The sequence below is a fragment of the Crocuta crocuta genome, unplaced genomic scaffold (genome assembly GCF_008692635.1).
Source record: "Crocuta crocuta isolate KB4526 unplaced genomic scaffold, BGI_CrCroc_1.0 scaffold709, whole genome shotgun sequence".
NCBI classification, from domain to species: domain Eukaryota; kingdom Metazoa; phylum Chordata; class Mammalia; order Carnivora; family Hyaenidae; genus Crocuta; species Crocuta crocuta.
The window spans coordinates 693,097-712,646 of NW_027530619.1; the positions used below are offsets into that span (position 1 = coordinate 693,097).

The 19,550-nt window shown below is 34.7% G+C and overlaps 1 long non-coding RNA gene across 4 annotated transcripts in view; it reads left to right on the forward strand.

Moving 5' to 3' along the window:
• The window catches only part of LOC144234764 (uncharacterized), a 377,485-nt gene that overhangs the window by 270,932 nt on the left and 87,003 nt on the right, over positions 1 to 19,550 (forward strand). For 2 of the 4 annotated variants that reach the window (XR_013336063.1, XR_013336068.1), the window contains 3 exons: positions 5,816 to 5,913; positions 9,221 to 9,357; positions 11,733 to 11,953. This is a non-coding gene — a long non-coding RNA (uncharacterized LOC144234764). Of the gene's footprint in view, positions 1 to 5,815; positions 5,914 to 9,220; positions 9,358 to 11,732; positions 11,954 to 15,779; positions 15,866 to 19,550 lie in introns of those variants that run through there. The other 2 variants (XR_013336064.1, XR_013336065.1) reach the window with 2 other exon arrangements.

Here is a 19,550-nt window from a genome sequence, read left to right on the forward strand (position 1 = left end):
TATCATGTATTCCATGCTGTTTTCATAATAACTGCCTTTTCCTCTCAGTATAGACTTCCTGGAAGGCAGAGGCCATTCCTTACCAGTAGTCTATACCATCATAATCAAGTAAACAGGAGATTTCCAATAAACATCAGTTGCAAAAATAAGTAATTTACTAAGTGAATAAATGTATGGGTGAAACCATATGCTGCTATATAGTTTCATAATCAGAAAGATTTCTATCGTCTCTTCTTGTAAAGGAGACATTAGTATTTTCCTCTTTTATAAACTATAGAGGATTTCCCTACATGACATTATACTTGCCTGAATTCCCACATGTGAATGAACGAATAAGCTGCTTGAATTTAAAACACCAAGATAATTAGCATTTCATTTGCCCAGAGAGGAAATAAAGGTCCTAGTTCATTCACTGCAACACTGATTTGGCACTCTCCTTGTCTCAGGAGTTAATAACAGAAGGGCACAGATTATTAAACAAAGTGCTCTCTACCCTATTTCTCCAATTCTTTAGCATTTATTTCCACATTAATCCTAAAATATGGTTTCTTTCTCAAAAATCCATTGAAGCTTCCACCTTGATAAATTGTGTATATCAGAATTCTTAATTGGAAAAAAAACAGCACACTGGCTAGTTCAAAAAATGATTTTTAAAGGATATTAAGTAGGTCAAGAAATCTTCAGGGAGATAGCAAGTTGAGCTTTTGGGCTTTCAGGACTCCACAGCCAGATTCAATGCCCAATCTCACCAGAAGACTATTCCATGAAGAACAGAATGACCCACAAGTGGACATAGTGGAGCTGAGCTGGACACCATAGTCTTCATCACTCCTGTTTCTAAAGACCAAAACCTACTTTCTAACCTCACCACAAATGGATTCTGAATACTTCTCACCTCCTCACTTTGCTTACCTTCAAACTGAAGTGTAAAGGAAGCTAATCTGTATGCTAGAGGCCTCGTACACCATGTACCTGACCTCTAGCTACAGGTCACATGTTCTATGTCTGCTGTAAAAAATAAATAAATAAAAATAAAATAAATAAAACAAAATACAAAGTTAAATGGCTTGACAACCAGATTTATTGTTTTGTAGTTATGGAGGTAAGAAGTCCAAAAAGGGTCATATTTTTCCAAAATTAAGGTGTCTGTGGGTATGCCTGGGGGGATTAGCTGGTTAAGTGGCTGATTCTTGATTTTGGCTCAGGTCGTGACTACACATGAGGTTAAGTCCCATGTCAGGCTCTGTGCTGACAGCAGGGAGCCTGGCTTGGTTTTCTCTATCCCTGTCTCTCTGCCCCTACCTGACTCATGCACTCTCTCTCAAAATTAAATAAAGAAACATTTAAAAAATTAAATAAAGGTGTTTGTAGAGCTCCAATCCCTTTGTATGTTTTAAGAGAGATTCTATTCCCTTGTCTTTCCATTTTCTAGAGACCTCACTCATGTTTTGACCTGTGGTCCTCTTTCTCTATCTTTAAAACAAGGAAGTTGGGCTTGAAATGCTCCTCATATTTCCATGTTTCTTGTCCTCTTTCCAAAATCCTCTTCCACTTTAAAAGAACCTTGTGATTGTACTAGGTCCACATGTATAATCCAGGCTATTATCAGTATTTCACGGTCAGCTGATCTGCAATTTGCATTCCAACTGCAACCTTAATTACCTTTTGTTGTGTAATCTGAGGTTTCACAGGTTATAAAAATATAGAATTTTTATATATTTGGGCAGTCATTATTCTGTTTACCACAGTTCACACTTTGGTCACCAAAATTCATGTCCTTCCCACTTAAAGTATACATTTACCATATTCCAGGGCTGTGGTGGGATAGACATAGAAAAACAGAGACATTCCTGTTTGAAATGGCAGAAAATGAAAGGCAAATGGAATTACCAGTCCAAAACTATTTCCAAATCCAATTAGGCAAATTCCCTCTAGTTTTGTTTTTTTTTAATTATTTCTGAGAGAGAGACAGTGTGAACAGGGGAGGATCAGAGAGAGAGGGAGACACAGAATCTGAAACAGGCTCCAGGCTCTGAGCTAGCTGACAGCAGAGAGCCCGACGTGGGGCTCGAACCCACGAACCGTGAGATCATGACCTGAGCCGAAATCAGAGGCTTAACTGACTGAGCCACCCAGGTGCCCCAAATTCCATTTAGTTAAAGCCTGGAAATAATCTTCTATGACTGTTAACTCTGTCCTCTAAATCATTCTTCCTTGTTCAATGGTAGAATCTGCTTGCAGCTGAATAGTTTTATTTAGCCTGTTTCTTGCATGCAGAATTTTGGGAGTCCAACAGCCTTCTTTTGTTTTGTCCTCTTTTAGCTCCTTTTAATGAAATCTAGCTGTTATTTTCCATACAGCATTCTCAGGAGCCATGTGATTCTCTCTAGTATGTTACGTTTCATACATGGCATAATGCTGTAATGAATAAGTGTATGTGTTCATGCATGGATGTATGCACAAATATATACATCCTATTAGGCAAGAGGTTCCTGCATACATCATTCCTAGATAATTGCACCTCTAATTTTGATTCACTATGATGACTGATGGGCTCTATGAGTCACATACTAAATCTTTTCAATGCCCAGCCATACATTCATTTTCCCCCCTTCTTCCGGATAGTCTTGTAATTTTAGCAACTGCTGTAATCAAGCTAGGCTGAGAACCTCCAAATCACAATTCTATTTCCTTTTTGTTTACAAGTTCTTCAGTTTATCCATTTATCTAAAATTTTATTGTAAAAAGCAAGAAGAACCAGTTCATATCATCAACACATTGTTTGGGAATTTCTTCAACTAAATACTCAGATTCAACACTTATAAGTTCTGCTCTCCCCATAACTAAAAGCACAACTCTGCCAACCTTTCTGCCATTATGAGGATCCTTTTTCCTCCAGTTTCCAATAACATCTCTCATTTCCTTCTGTACTCTGCACAATAACACCTTTAACCTCCACAGTTCACTAACAGTCTGTTCACAATTATATAGATATTTGGCAAGGTGATTTAGGCTTTATTTACCATGCGTACACCTTCCTGTGAGAACTAAGTAGCAGAAACATTAAGATTAATATTTCTAAAACTTAAAGACAATTTAAGTTCTTTTTATTATGCTTTTCACAATTCTACCAGCCTCTGTTCATCTCAATAGATGCAGAAAAGCATTTGAGAATTTCAACATTTTTTTCATGATAGAAACTCAACAAACTGACTACGGATAGAAGTAAGCTCAACATAAAAAAAACCATATATGACCAGTTCACACCTAACAACATACTCAGGGGTAAAAAACTAGAAGCTTTTCTGGTACGATCAGAAAGAAGCCAAAGTTGTCCATTCTCATCACTTTCATTGAATATATTATTGGAAGTTCTAGCCAGAGAAATTAGACAAGAGAAAAATAAAATACACAGACCAGAAATGAAGAAATAAAATTGTCTCCGTTTGCAGATGAAATATTATGTATAGAAAACCCTAATAACTCCACTAAATAAAAATAAAAATATTAAAACTAGTACATGAATTCAGTAAAGTTGCAGAATACAAAATCAATATACAAAAATCAGTTGCATTTCTATGCACTAACAAAGAAAAGTCAGAAAGAGAAATTAAGAAAACTATCTCACTTACAGTATCATCAAGAACGATAAAATACTTAGGAATATGGAGCATCTGAGCGGCTCAGTTGGTTAGGCCTCCAACTCTTTGTTTCCAGCTCAGGTCATGATCTCATGATTTGTGGGTTCGAGCCCCTCTTCTGCTCTCTCTCTATTGGTCTGTCTCTCAAAATAAATAAACACATATTTTAAAAAATACTTAGAATTAAATTTGATCAAGGAGGTGAAAGATCTGTACACTGAAAACTATAATACTTTGATAAAACATGTTGAAGAAGATACAAATAAATGGAAACATATTCCATGCTTATAGATTGGAAAAATTAATATTGTTAAAATAACCATATTGCCCCAAACCATCTATAGATTTAGTACATTCACTATTGAACTTCCAGTAGCATTTTTCACAGAAAAAACAAATAATGCTAAAATTTGTATGGAGCCACTGAAGACCCTGAATATCCAAAACAATCTTAAGAAACAAGAACAAAGCTGGAGACAAGAAAAATTCTGATTTCAAGATATATTACAAAGCTATAGTAATCAAAACAGTATAATACAAAAACAGACACATAAATCAATGGAACAGAATAGAGACCCCAGAAATAAATCTACTCAAATATAGTCAATTAATTTTTGACAAAGGAGCCAAGAATATAAAATGGGGAAATGATAGTCTCTTTAATAACTGTTAGGGAAACTGGATAACTATATATAAAAGAATAAACCTGGATTCCTGTCTTATGCCATATACAAAAATCAACTCAAAAGAGATCAAAGTCTAAAACTTAAAATTAGAAACCATAAAACTCCTGACAGAAAATACAGGGAATTTAAACATGAACTACTTGATATCGTTAGTCTTGGCAGTGATTTTTTTCTTTTAGGCTTGATACCAAAAGCAAAGGAAACAAAAGCAAAAATCCTAAACAAGTGAGAACCCTTATGCACTATTGGTTTGACTCTTAATCAGTGAGGCCACAATGGAAAACAGTACACAGCAACCTCACTCTGGGTATATATCCAAAGGAAATGAAAAATGGGATCTTGAAGACTCAGATAGCGGCATTTTCTGTTCTTTGCAGCATTTTTGACAAAAGCCAAGGTTTAGAAACAAGCTAAATATTAATCATTGGATGACTAGAAAAAGAATTTATAAACACACACAAACACATATATACACATATACACATTATATACATAATACATATAAAACTTAGATTCTACTAGAATTACTCTAAAAGTTTATGTACAATTATTCAGTAGGAAATATTTTCCAAACTGAGCAGGGAATGTGTAAATTCACTGTTGCAGTTTGTATTTATCAGGAGAAAGATTTTATATTCTTAAATGATTCTTTCACCAATTTGGATTAAAAGTTACTGTACAAGAGACCCCAAAAGACTAAGTGAGTTAGGTTTACATTACTAAGAATGGCAATTATCCTAAAAGGATGCCTTTTTTTTTACTTAGATTTTTTTTTTTAACTGAGCATCTCAATAAAAGTATCTGTCTTTTCTACAATTCTACTCTGAGATACATTTCCATACCCAAAGTATTTTGAGAGAATACACTTCAGTTGTTTTTTTATGCCCGAGTGCCCTAAGACAGTGAATCTATGAGGAAAGTTAGACAACACTTTTCTTAAATGGGGGCACTATTGCTGCTTAACAAAATGCCCCAAATCTTAAAAAGATAGATATATTGCATGGAATTGGCTTGCAAGATTGTGATGGTTGGCAGGGAAAGTCCACAGTCTAAAGGATGGATTTTCAGAGGTTGCAGACTAAAACTCTAGGGTACAAGATTAAGCAGCTGTTCATAAGTAGAATTTCCTTCTTCAGGTAAGCCTCAGATCAACTTTTAGACCTTATTGAATCAGACCATACAAATTATCTAGGATAATCTCTCTGACTTAAAGTCAACTAATTATGAAGTTTAGTTACATTTAACAAAATACTTCCTCAGCAACACCTAGTGTTTGGGTAATTCAGGACTATAGCTTCCCTGAATTGACCCACCAAAATGGCAGTCACACTGAGCAAGCACATTTTCTGGTTTCTGTCTTGAGTATCCAGGGCTCTCAGAGAAGAAGATTTTCAAGCACAGGAAGTATGTACAAAAGGTGCTAGGTAGGCAAAAGACATGACATAAGGCCACTATGCAAATTCACAATTCATATGATTTTTTCCCTAGCTTTCCTTTGAAGCTGTCAATGACAGACACATTCTGCCCCTGCTGGTGATACCATCCACTACCCACTGGGATTCCACCCCATCCTGAAGACTGTGCAGGTAACCTGTGAACTCTTGCTGATCTATTCCATTTGCCTTTTCACAACTCTGTGGGAAATGGGGGGCTGAGGGGTTCTTGTTTCCACAATGGCTATTTTATACCAAATTTTGCATCATATTTCTTTTATTTTTTACTATCTTTTCATTTTGTTACTTTTTAGCCTTAATCCCTTTCTCTTCTACCTGCCAGTATGCATTAAAAAATGCTATCTCCCTATAAAAATTTATTTCCTAAGATGGCATATTTCTTTTCCTTTCCTTTTTTTTAAGCTGCCCTTTGCCACACATCAGGAGTTCCAAATTCCATTTTTATTGTGGACTGTGAAGAGTCCATGTGGTGTTGAATTTTATAACTTTAGAATCAATAGAGTCAAATATCATGCAAATGACCTCTGCAAATCATGATGGAAATGGTCACAGTAGATGACACACTAATAGCTAGGATCCTGCCAACTAAAATTAGGTTTAATTTGAGAAGAAACAAGTCTGAGTCAAAGCAGAACAAAAAATATTTGATCTGATCTTATCTTATTTTTCAATCCAAGCATGTTCATTGTTGAAAAAGTGCTTAGGAGCAATGCAACAATGTATAAAATAACTGTGTCTTTCTTCAAATACAAATTATTTGCAAACATTGTCAAAATATACCTAATTTAGATACACTCATAAGTTTCTTTACAGTGCATAAATGAATATACATTGATTTTTTTTGTTGTTAAGCAGCTTATATATGTTCAGTTTTGTTATTCACAAGGTCAAAGGTAATATGCTTTTTTGAAACTAAGATATGTATAATTTTTATTATCTATTCCAATGGTGAACTTTGGAGAAATAGATAAAAAAAATTACTATTCTCTGGAATGGAAGAATGTAAAATGAATAAAAATTATTTAGATGAACTGCTTCTACTATTAAATCTTATGAGAATCTACTAGTGAATATTAAATTATATTTTATGAAGCTTGAGCTTTCTAATTTTAGAGGTAAGAAATTATATTCAGGGAATTTAAAGTATCTTCTCCAAATCGCTGAGCAGAATTGCAGTTCTGGTGGGAATATGCAGGTTATCATACAGAATATTAAGCAAAACCATAGCCACAGTTAGCAATGAACTCACAGCCTACATTTTCAAGGAAACTAGGATCGGGGGAAAAAATCCACAGGCAACATATTGTGTTCAAATATTGACAAAAGCAGAGACCCACAGCAATCCAGGGGATAGATCCATGGGAATGTGCCAGAAAGTGAACAGGGATCTATACAAGAAACCTAGAAATTGGAAGCTCAGAAACTGCTAAAGATAATACCTAACCCAATGAGATGCAAAATATTGTCACATATAATGTTGGACTCGATTACTAGAGATTAATGCAATTATTAAGATGAGACTACACAGTAACTGATTGGGAATTCCAGAGCCTGAGCCATACAATTCAAATCCAATCTGGTATATTTGGTTTCTGAAGTCATGTGATGGCAACTCTCTAGTTTGGTGTAAATATCAGTGGAGAAAGTTCCAGTTAGTTATTATCCCAGAAATATTTCCAGTTAATTGATATACATTCTCTATATACAAGCTGGGTCAAAACTAGGGATGGAGAATACTGGGATTATGGCTACTCAACCTTCCACTTCCCAATTTGAGATGGGAATGACACCAGTTGACCTCTGGATTCTCAGTCTGTCTGCAATATTTATCTTCTGGCTTACTTGGAAGGAGATCAAATGTTAGCTTACCTCCAATTAAGAGTAGTTTTTTGTTTTGTTTTTGTTTTGTTTTGTTTTGTTTACTTATTTATTTTGAGAGAGAGAGTGTATGCATAAACAGGACAGGGGCAGAAAGATAGGGAGAGAGAGAATTCCAAGCAGCCTCCATGCTATCAGAAGAGAGTCTGACGCAGGGCTCAATCTCATGAATGTGAGATCATAACCTACCAAAATCAAGACTGACTCACCCAGGGACCCCTGTTAAAAAGTATTCTTGGATGTCTGGGTGGCTCATCTTAGTTCACAGTTCATGAGATTGAGCTCCAATTTGGGCCCTGTGCTGACACGATGGAGTCTGCTTGGGATTTCTCTCTCCGGATCTCTCTGCCCTCTCACACGTGTGTACCCACTCTCTCTCTCAAAATAAATAAACAAATAAACATTTTTTTAAAAAGAATAAGTTTTAACAGAGAACAGGAGCTAAGTTCTCATTGTATTGGATTATAATTTGCATTATCATGGCATATTTTTTATTTTTTATGTTTTATTTTTATTTTTTTTTTTAATCTTGAGAGAGAGAGAGACAGTGTGAGCAGGAGATGGAGAGAAAGAGAGGGAGACACAGAATCCAAAGACAGGCTCCAGGCCCTGAGCTATCAACAGCACAGAGCCCGACGTGGGGCCTGAACCCATAAACTGTGAGATCATGACCTGAGCCAAAGCCGGATGCTCACCTGACTGAGCCACCCAGGTGCCACAGCATATTTTTAATCAGGCCATATTATTATAAGATTTTACCATATTGACTTCCAGAAAGAGAGGGTTCCAGCAGAAGATAAGCATTGAAATTAGAACCAATATTGAGTATAGCAGAGTTTCTAAAGAAGCAGAGAAAGAAGACTTAGAAATTGGAGTGAGGATTATTTCCCAGAGATAGCAGTTTCAGCAAATAGAACTTCTATAAATGAAGACATATTTTGTAAGGCAAAAGCTGTGAGATGTAGGAAAGCCAGGTTACTAGTACAAGATTTTTGTAGGAGATCACTGAGAGCCAGAGATGCCATATTTTTAAGTGTTTAGCAGAAACAAAAAGGAAATCTTTTAACTCTCGAAGTTTGGAAAGCTACTTTGGATAAATACTATTATTGCTGTCCGGGAATCTACTAATCATAGTCCATGAAAACTCATTGGCTGTAAATGTGACTAGCGAAAAAGGAACAAGTCTCACCTCTAATCATGAATGAATTAAGAAAAACAATGAAAGGGGCGCCTGGGTGGCTTCGTCGGTTAAGCGTCTGGCTTTCGCTTAGGTCATGATCTCGCGGTTCGTGGGTTCGAGCCCCGCGTCGGGCTCTGTGCTGCCTGCCAGCTCGGAGCCTGGAGCCTGTTTCAGAGTCTGTGTCTCCCTGTCTCTCTGACCCTCTGCTGCTCACACTGTCTCTCTCTCTCTCTCCTAGAAATAAATAAAAAAATATATATATATAAAAAAAGAAAAACAATGAAAAAGTTTAACTGTTTTGTCACATCATTGGTGAAAAGTATAATTAAATATTGCAACATCAACTAAGATATATTTAATAAAGTATTTGTTGTTTTAAAGAAAGAAGATAAGAATAGCAGAAAGTTCAGGAACGTGGAGAAGAGATGGTCTGTGAGACTAGAGTGTGAACTGGAGCTATCAAAACCTGAGAAAGCTATGAAAGAGAGACTTAGTTATATCACAAGTGAAGACAAAAGGTATGTCAAAAATACACTGATACAAACTATAACTGGATCAAAGTTTTAATGTCAAAATATGATCTAGATGCACTAGAAGAAAAAAAAAATCACTAAATTCCTATATAACCTTGGAGTAGGAAGGCCTTTCCAGCCGTGACTTACCACCCAGAAGTCATAAAAGAATAGATTAATAAATCAAAAACAACTACAAAAATATTCTAAGCAAAAGCAAGACACAAATGGCCGGTAATGGTACACAAATGCAGTATAAGGGAATGACCCCACCAGCAGGTGCATGGAGACAGGGAACAGGTGGGCACTCAGAGTTGCCCAACCCAGAGAGGGAGGAGCAGCATAGGTTTGAGTGGTTCTCTGGAGAGGAGGCAGAAGATGGCATATGGCCTGAGAGCTGCTGACAGAAATGTAGGAGCCTTGACTTTCATCATGGGCTTGGAGGAGGCTCAGGGCAAAGGCACTAGCAAGATAAGATTCATCATTTCTCACAATCCCAGAGGAAAAATGTTATTAGATTAAGTTCAGAACTGCATCTACGTGAAAAACTAAATACTTTCAGTCCTGTGAGCTGTGTTTCTGTCCAACACAGATTCAAATTCTATAACAAAGAATGTCCAAATTCGTATCTTATGAAAGATACTAATATATAAATATCTTACAAAAGATACTAATTATGTATGTAATATGTAAAGGTATTCTACACAATGGGAAAAAAATCAATAGCTCTGCAAAAGGGGGCTACGGATATATAGAGAGAATTCAGGGAAAAATACATATAAGTGGCTCTTAACCATATGAAAAAAATGTTCAATCTGGCCTCTGAAAATCAGAAATCAAAAAATTAAAAAAATATATTTTTAATCAGAAAATGAAAAAAAAATGAGCAACTATTTTTTTTAACTTACTAGACATATAAAAATCTAAACATGTGACAGTATGTCCTTGAAGGGGGCTTAAGGAAATAATTTCATTCATTCACTACTAATAAAGATGCAAAATACTACCGTAGTGGAGAAAAATCTTGCAAATCTACCATCTGACCTAGCAACCCCACTTCTAAGGAGCTATACCAAGCACATTATGCAAAATGAGGACACGAGGCTATTCATGGCAGCAATACCTATGATAGCAATGGATGTGAAAGAATTCAAGTTTCCATCAATGGGCATCTGGTGGGTTGAATTACAGTACATCCACAAAATGGAGTGACCTTTGATTGTCTCAAAAGTCAAATTCAGGGCACCTTGGTGGCTCAGCTGGTTAAGAGTCCAGCTCTGCTCAGAGGTATAGAACCTGCTTCTGTTTCCCTCAACCCCTCCCCCACATGAGTGAGCATGCTCTCTCTCTGTAGAAAAAAGAAGTCAAATTCACAAAGATGAACTTAATGAGGCAGAAACTGAGGAGCTGTGACTTCCATGATGATTATTTATGAATGAGAGAAAACTATCTGCCTAAGTATCCAATTTTTTCTGTTCCATATATATATATATCTCTCCATATTTTCTCTTCCATATATATTAATGGAAACAAATTTTCAATATATATTCTTTTCCATAATATATATAAATATATGTTACTTTTATATACTTTTTATTTATACATATATAATTATAATTAGACACTGANCACTAAATCCAGAGATTGATTTTATAAGTGATTTTTGTAAGTTGCTTTGGTATTTCAATAAAAAGATGGATCCACAAATTAATAATATTTATATAATTTAGGAATTTTACAACATAGCATTGAGAATTTCATGAGTTGAGAAATCACATTTTTACACAAATGTTAAGGAAAAGTCAGGACCTTTCTTTATTCTTCCCTGTCAGCCTTTAGGCTTGAAGATGTCTGATTCAATCCTACACTTTAAACTGATAGACAATTACCTTTCCTCTATGTACAAAAGGAGAGAATATCTTTTTTTGACAAAATATTAACCGTAAATAAATCTAAATCATTTTTCTAAGCAATTTATTCAAAGTAACTGTATACAACTTCTGTTTATACAAAAAAAAAAATCCAGAAAATCATTAGCAAAGATATATGTTACTAATAAATCTTCATAGATCTTGTCATGGATATAAATTCAGTCACTTGATATGTTCTATTTAGGTTAAAATGGATTAATGTGTATGTCATAATACATCTGTTATTCATGATTCACAATCTCCTTTGTAAGACTCCTGAAAGGATGCACCCCTTCTCAGGGTAGGTGATTTGCAATGCCTTCTGGAGATACAGCATAATTCCTGATTCTACTAACTTTACACTAACCATGTGACTAGTTTGGGCCATTGTGAGAAAACATGGTTATACAGCATCCACAGACACCATTAAATATTATACATTTAAACCAGCTCTTACTCTTCCACTTCCAGCAGAATATTCATGTACTGTATCTATGCTACTCATTTTCCTGCATTCTGGAATAAAGAGACATGCCAATCATAGCCAAAATGGAGCAAAACTGCTGCCTGAAACAATCTTAGCCTGAAGCCCAGCAACTGCCTGAAGCAAAGCTGCAGCCACCCACAGCTATGTCCTATGTGAGTGAAAATTAAGTACTCATTTTAGGCCACTATAATTGGAAGATTCTTCACCATTGTAGCAATGCTTAATAATATTTTTGTACTTACTAATTATAAAATAATTTTGTATTTTTTGTAATATATTTATATTCCATTAAAGAATCCCATTACTCTGTAGTGTTTTTTAATGGTTTTACTTGAGTCTTATTTTCTCATAATAATGAGCACATACATATTCTAATGCATAATCCTGTCCATTTCTCTTAAATTTTGAATACATATTCCATACATTCAATAAGTATATATTGGTTAATTTCTGATATGTTATTATTGCATTTTCTGCTTGAAGTTTTCTACTCTTTTTCAGTTCTATTATTTCAAAAATAAAATAATGATTATTCTTAAATTTATTTATTTTGTTTTAGAAAGAGAGATGAGGGTGAGTGAGGGAGAAGGGCAGAAAGAGAGAGAGAATTTTAAGCAGGCTTCACAGTCAGTGTGTATTTCAACATCGGGCTCGATCTCACGATCCTGGGATCATGTCCTCACCTGAAATCAAGAGTTGGAGGCTCAACCACCTGAACCAGGCAGGCACCCCGAATAAAATAATGATCATAATAAAAGTTTGTATACTGGAAAAAAATAAGGTGGTTGTATTAAATAATGAATACAATTTCAACTACCTAATGAATTCAGTTAAGTATATCTAACTGCCATGCGAATCTTGAGTTGACAAAATGTATTAACATTTCTTTTTTTTAATGTTTATTTTTGAGAGAGACAGAGAGCACGAGTGGGGAATGAACAGAGAGAGAGGGGAACACAGACTCTGAAGCAGGCTCCTGGTTCTGTGCTGATAGCTAAGAACCCATGTGGGGCTTAAACCCACTAACCATGAGATCATGACCTGAGCTGAAGTCAGACACCTAACCAACTGAGCCCCAATGTATTAGCATTTCTAAAGAAATATTGAGTCAATTAGAAAAGAGTGTTGGTTTGGTGTGGATTTATGCAAGAACAGAATCCTGAAGGTGAATATATTTGCAACTGTGCCCAAAGGGAAAGAACACTGAGCTGATAGATGCTTTGTATTTCATTCAGTAGTTCAGTCCCTGTTTGTTGTGGAATTGATCACATTGTGCCATTTTAGTTCACAACTATTAAGCACTTAATTGATCTAGCTTATTTGCCAATGGTTGAGATTGCCAGGCACACAAAGACATATTTACAAAAGGGTTGGGATCCTGTGGAGGTCTACGTAGGGGAAGAAAATTCACTGTATCTTCAGAGAAATATATTCTGGTTCCTGAGTCAGTTACTGACTTAAAAAGATAAAATAAAATAAAATTGAGTTTGGTTAATGTGATTTTTTTCTCTTAGACTTAGAATGATTGATTCTCAGTGGTTAGTTCTGAAACCAGTAAGATCAGTAATGCAGTTATTCCAGATGTTGTTTAAGGAGCATGGGATACGTTGTGAAAAAAATACAAAAATCTCTGCCCTTTTGGAACTTAAAAATTCACCAAGTTAATGCCACACTCTGATTTTACTTGAAGGTAGCCTCTTGGCCTTCTCTTTTTGGCTTATCTCTACAATTTCCATCTGCTACAATCCCCATTTGTTTTGTCAGTTGAAAGAGACATTTAATCATCCAATTCATAGATACTGTGCTGGGAAGCCTTCTGGAAAGAATCAATGGATGTGCATTTTCCTATAGTTCTAAATTTTGTCCAGTAGTAGTCATACTTTTTTCCTTCCTCAGTGGTCTTGAATTCAGATGGTACCCAGTAAGTTGAAGATTATCTTAAAACCGTGTTCTGCACATCAGCAAGTTAATTGTCTATATTATTTATTCCCAGATTTATTTCTTCCTATTTCAGCTCAACATAAGAGAAGGATAGCACAATTGTCCACATAAACTTGATAATTTACAGTTTGGATTTTAGTTGGGTTTCTCTTTAATTCTCTCTGGGAGCTTGAAAAAAACCCAACATGAAAATAGTCATCATTCTACAAATGTTTATTGAGCATCCATTATATGTACATGCTATGTATATACCATCACATATTGAAATTATCCAGAAGCCATTGAAGACAGTGATAACAAAAAATTCAGCTGAGAAACAAAAAGGTCTGTACTAAAATGAAGGTTGAAAGAAAAGGGTTTTGAAATTAGTTGGACCTATCTGGAATGGTTCTGACATTTAAATATCTTTGCAAATTTGTAAGGCGTATCAGCTTTCCACATTTTGATTTCCTTAAAGAATGAGATGAAATTACCTACTATAGTGAGAATTGGGATTCTAAAATGTATCTAAAATCTTGGTACAAAATAGCAGTATAATAGTTTTAAAATGCATTTACTATTGGAATAAAATACCCTCTACTTCCTTACTATAGATTTACAAAAGCAGTGTGTGTGTGTGTGTGTGTGTGTGTGTTAGGTGTGCATACAAAAGATACTTAAATAACAAAACAAGGAAAGTTATGATTAAGTGCCATAAAAATTCAGGACAAATCTAAAATGACATAGAGGGAGGTAGTTAATGGAAACTTCCCGGAAGAAGTACAGTTTTAGAATATGGGAAGACATGTCTTTTACATGAAATTATGTGCATGAGTAACCATCAGTCCCAGTTTGAATAAAATTGCCATTTCATAGTGCTATGCATTAGTCGATAATGTGGAAAATAATGTAGGGGCTTCTTCCTTAATGGTCTTAAATAATAAGTTAAAGATTCCCTTCTCTACTCTGANGTTTGGAAGGACATGATAGAATGGTGACTTTAGAACAAAATATACACCTACATCTTTGCCTGGTAGATGATTCCTGTAAGTGGAATGACTTACCTTGCTGCATTTGGATGTCTCTCAGCAGCTTCCTTTAGAGGTCATGCCCACAGGCCCATATAATTCATCCGACAAACATTTGAAGGAAATGTATGAGTCAGGGAATGATAAACGACATCTGAATACTTAAGTTCCTCACTAATATCTTGTATTATAAAATGATTAAATATCTCTATCAAACCAAATGTTTCTTTTCTCCGTAAAACAGCATTATGTATCTAGTAAGAAAATTGCTTTGCTTTTAATGCTTTAGGGCAACTGAGACACACGATTAGGTGGGTAGCACAGCCTTATGCATTTTTTTCTAGGAAGAACAGGGCTGAGAACCTAGATCTCCCGCCCCAGAAGGTTAAAGGCCCCTCTCTGCAGGTGGAAATTAAATGTATTTCTCCTAAAGAGGCTCCTGAGAGAATGTCAGAAATTCTGGCAACAGAACTCAATTCCCACATCCCTTTTTCACTTCATAAGGTAGAGTCCTCTGGGCCAAGGACAGCGTATTGTTCACACTTTAAAGCTTCCCTTACCATGATTGTAACAGCAGAACATCTTGTGACTGAGCTGTGCATCTAATAGAGCAGTGTTTTAAACCAAAAGTTTTCTAAGTGTTACTTTTCAGGTTATACTAGGTTTTTATCACCCCAAAACCATTAGATTCTATTGTAAACACAGTCCAGGAAATAATACTTACTCTAGTACTTCTGAAAAGGCTTTTTTTTTTTTTTTAAACACGACTGCCATCTCCAAATAAGCTGTAGAGGAAAACAAAACAAAATCTAAAGGCTTCTCCTTCTATCTTCAGTTTTTTTTATGGAGCAGGAAATATCTTTAGATATTATTTGTTCGTTCTTCCTAAATAATAAATGCACCGAAACATAATTTATTGTAGCCTTATCATTTGAGTATTTTGTGGAGAAATTTGATTAAACACTTGGTATGTTTCCTTCTTTTTCCTTTTTTATTGAAATAATATTAACGTACAATATCTTACTAATTTCAGGTGTACATCATTGTGACTCAATATTTTTATACTGCACTCTTTTTCCACAGAATCAGAACACAGAATCCTAAAAGTTATATGGAACCACAAAAGACCCAAAATAACAAAAACAACCTTGAAAAAGAAAAAACAATGCTGGAGGTATCACACTCCCTTATTTAATACTATACTAGAAAGCTCTAGTAATCAAAACAGTTCGGTATTGGTAAGTTTTCTTTTGATGATTTGCTGATTTTCCTTCTTTTAATAACCAAAAGAAAAATAAATTGAGAATGTTAAAAGTGAATTTGGAAAGGTCACCTTTGATTGATTAGCATATAGAAAGATATGAAATATTTTCATTCTCTCTGTAATAGTAAATCATTGGATTAATTTTTAAAAGTCATATTTTCCTTTTAAACCATCAACAACACCAGATGCAAGGAAATATGAGAGAAATAAACTCCAATTGGTGCACGCTTCGTAAATTAAACTGGAGATGGATGCTCTATTCCTGAAGCCATGTGAGATCTGGGCTGTCAAATAAGCAAGCCTACCATAAAAAATGGCAGTGTATGCTTACAGAATAGGAATCAGCCAAACTTTTGATAATTGAATGGGCTGACACTGCCATATTAGATTCTGGAGAACCCCAGTGAATACTTACTTTATATTCATGATATGGAGCAATTCTCCCTAACAACCGTTGAGTTAGGAGAGGTTGGGAGCTCAACGGGAAAGCAGAAGGAAATTTTTTTTATATACGGAGATTGTATACATATAACATATATGCAACACATGTATAATATTTTTTCAGGTCTTTGTTTCAAAGTTGTACTGTTGTGTTACAATGTGGGAAGTTGTTCTACATCTGTAATTCTATAGGTATTTGCATAAAATTGAGTTTTTTTTTTTTAATTTTTTTTAATTTTTTTTTTTTTTTTTTTTTNTAAGCCACCCAGGCGCCCCAAAATTGAGTTTTTTAAATTCAGTCCAGGAGAGTGTATACGTCTTAATCCCCTTCGCCTATTTTTCCCATCTCACCACCTTCCTTCCCTCTGGCAATCATCAGTTTGTTCTCTATCTTTAAGGGTCTGATTGTTTTGTTTGTTTTTCTTGTTATTTTTTTTTAAGATTCCACATATAAGTAGAATCATATGGGATTTATAATTTCTCTGACTTGTCTTATTTAGCATAATAACTTCTAGTTCCATCTATGTTCTCCCAAATGGCAAGATCTCATTCTTTTTTATGGCTGAGTAATATTGTATCATATAATTGTGTATGCACTACATTTTCTCTATCCTTTAAAAAAAATTTCAGTGGGTTCATTAGAGAGGACATCTGTGTCTAGAGTGCCTATTTTGGAATAATTATAATTACAGACTGTAATTGCTTAAATAGATTTAGGATTGTTAATATTTTTCATTTGAAGGTTTGGTTTAGTCTTTACCAAAATAATTCATAGGAAGCCATCAACAAACCATTAACAAAATAGCCAAGGCAACTTACCGAATGTATACAATATATTCAAATATTCAATCATATATTAGGTGAAGTACACCTAATATAATGAAAATAATATAATTTTACATATAAAATGCATCTCAATAAAAATGAATAAATTAAGCAAGTTAAAAAGTAAATGTTGATAGACTTGAATATATATTAATTTTAAACCTTATTAGACAAAAAAACAATAAAGAAAAATAATATACTTGAAAAATCATTACAATATGGATTAATACTCATGACGTATAGATTTTTAAAAAGCTATTATAATTGCACATGTGAAGAGATGAGAGTGGCTTAGCCTCAGATGCTTGCATTGAAGGCAGTTAAAGTGATCACATTTTGGATATACCATCTTCCTTACCTTCAGACTGTTTGTTAACATCATTTTGCCATACTCTCTCATGGAAAATTATGACATTTGCTAGGTGATAGCATCAGGGGTGGGATTAACAATGACATGTCACTCAAAAATACACTAAAAACATATTCTTTTTGGTCTACATTCATAGAAAAGAATAGTAAATATCTTTATACTAATTCAAGAGAAAATTCACTTTTTCCCCGCCTGCTGTAGCTTTCCAAAATTAATAAATGTACTTTCAGGAAAGGGACCTCTCAATGAATAACACTGATATATTTTCATCATGGTTACCAGTGGAGAAAGTGTAGCGCATGCATCTTACTTAAATCTAACAATGCTGCAAGGCAGACAGGCTAAATATTATTATCACCATGGAGCAAATGGGGAAAGTGACAACAAGACATATTATTTATAGGCCATTTATTTTCTAAGCATGGCTCTAAGTAATATTGAGAGTTATGATTTAAAAACAAAATAAAAAAAAATTGGTCCCTGTTTTCCAGTGAGATCATTGAAAATACCATCAACAGGGATTTAAATGCATCTCAGAAGTATGGGTTAACTCAGAAAGCCTCGTTAGCAGATCTGTTAAATAGTGAATGGAACTAGGCCAAAGTGAGAAAGATAGAATTTGAGAAATAAGAAGGGCTTTTAGCAATAGCAATAATTTATACAAAAGTCTTGAAATGTGAAGTCAGAGTTTATCCTATAAATGAAGAAATCAGTATAATGATCCTAGAAATGTGATAAAGCTGAAAAGGTTCCATTGTAAATATGCTGAAAGCCTTTCTTCAAATGTGTGGAGTGCAATTGGAGGCTTTTGAGCAGTAGCTTAACAAGGTCAGATTAATAATTTTGGAAGATCATTCTGGTAAATAAGATGTAAATTTCAATGGACTAGCAAAGATTGGAGATTAGGAGGGAAATACGAGATTTATAATAATCCAGGCAACACAAATGAGGACGTGAGTAGACCTTGGCACTGGGGATTTGAAGGTGATATAGATGACACTAAAAGATATTACTGAAGCAGAAGGTTAGAATTTCCTTCATGCTTGCAAAAGAAGATGTACAGATGGACATGGTGGTTACAGTGGTACTGATGAAGAGAAGTAGAAGAGGAAGTCAGGTCATTAGAGGGGAAAGGATTTCATGCTTGACTTTGTTAAGCAGAAAACCCTGGAGGTCTTGATTTAAAAAGGAACACAATTTGCTTTATGTTAAATCACTTTGGCTGGCTCTTAGGTTGAAAATAGACCATGGAAGACAGAAGTAGAAGCAGGGGACATATTATGAAAGATAGTAATTCAGGTGAGAGAGAATAGTGGCTAAAACCAGAAGGTAGCAGTGCAGAGAGTGAGAGGGGATTGGATTCAAAACTGGTTTTTCCCTTCTATCTTTTAATCAAGTAATGAACCGGCATGATCAAATTCTAAACAGAAATCCTTTATGAAAAGATTCTGTGAAATGTATACTCAAGGTTTGCAACCCTCATGATATAGAAAAAGATAATGAAAGAGGAAAATAATATGATCACTAATTCCATTGAATATTAGCCCACATGGTGTAATAACAGTAACCCTCACATTTTTGTTCTGCATTATAATGTGCATTTTTGGAAATTGTATCATAAGGAAGAGATAAATCCTAATCTTTACTACATTGGAAAGTAACAGAATAAATAAAGTTTTAATAATGGAAAACTTTAAACTATTTTAGAAAAGTACAATATAATAAGGGTTTTTAAAAATATTACCAATGTATTTCAACTTTGGTTTTTAAATCTACTTTGAGATTTGATTTGACTATTGAGCAATATATTTTTAAGATACTGTAGAGTTCTTGGTGATTTCTACGTCATCTGTTGTATCCATCTCTTATTATTTATTTATGTTTAAAGTTTATTAGTAGAGAGAGAGAATGCACATGAGACGGGGAGGGGTAGAGAGAGAGAGAGAGAGAGAGA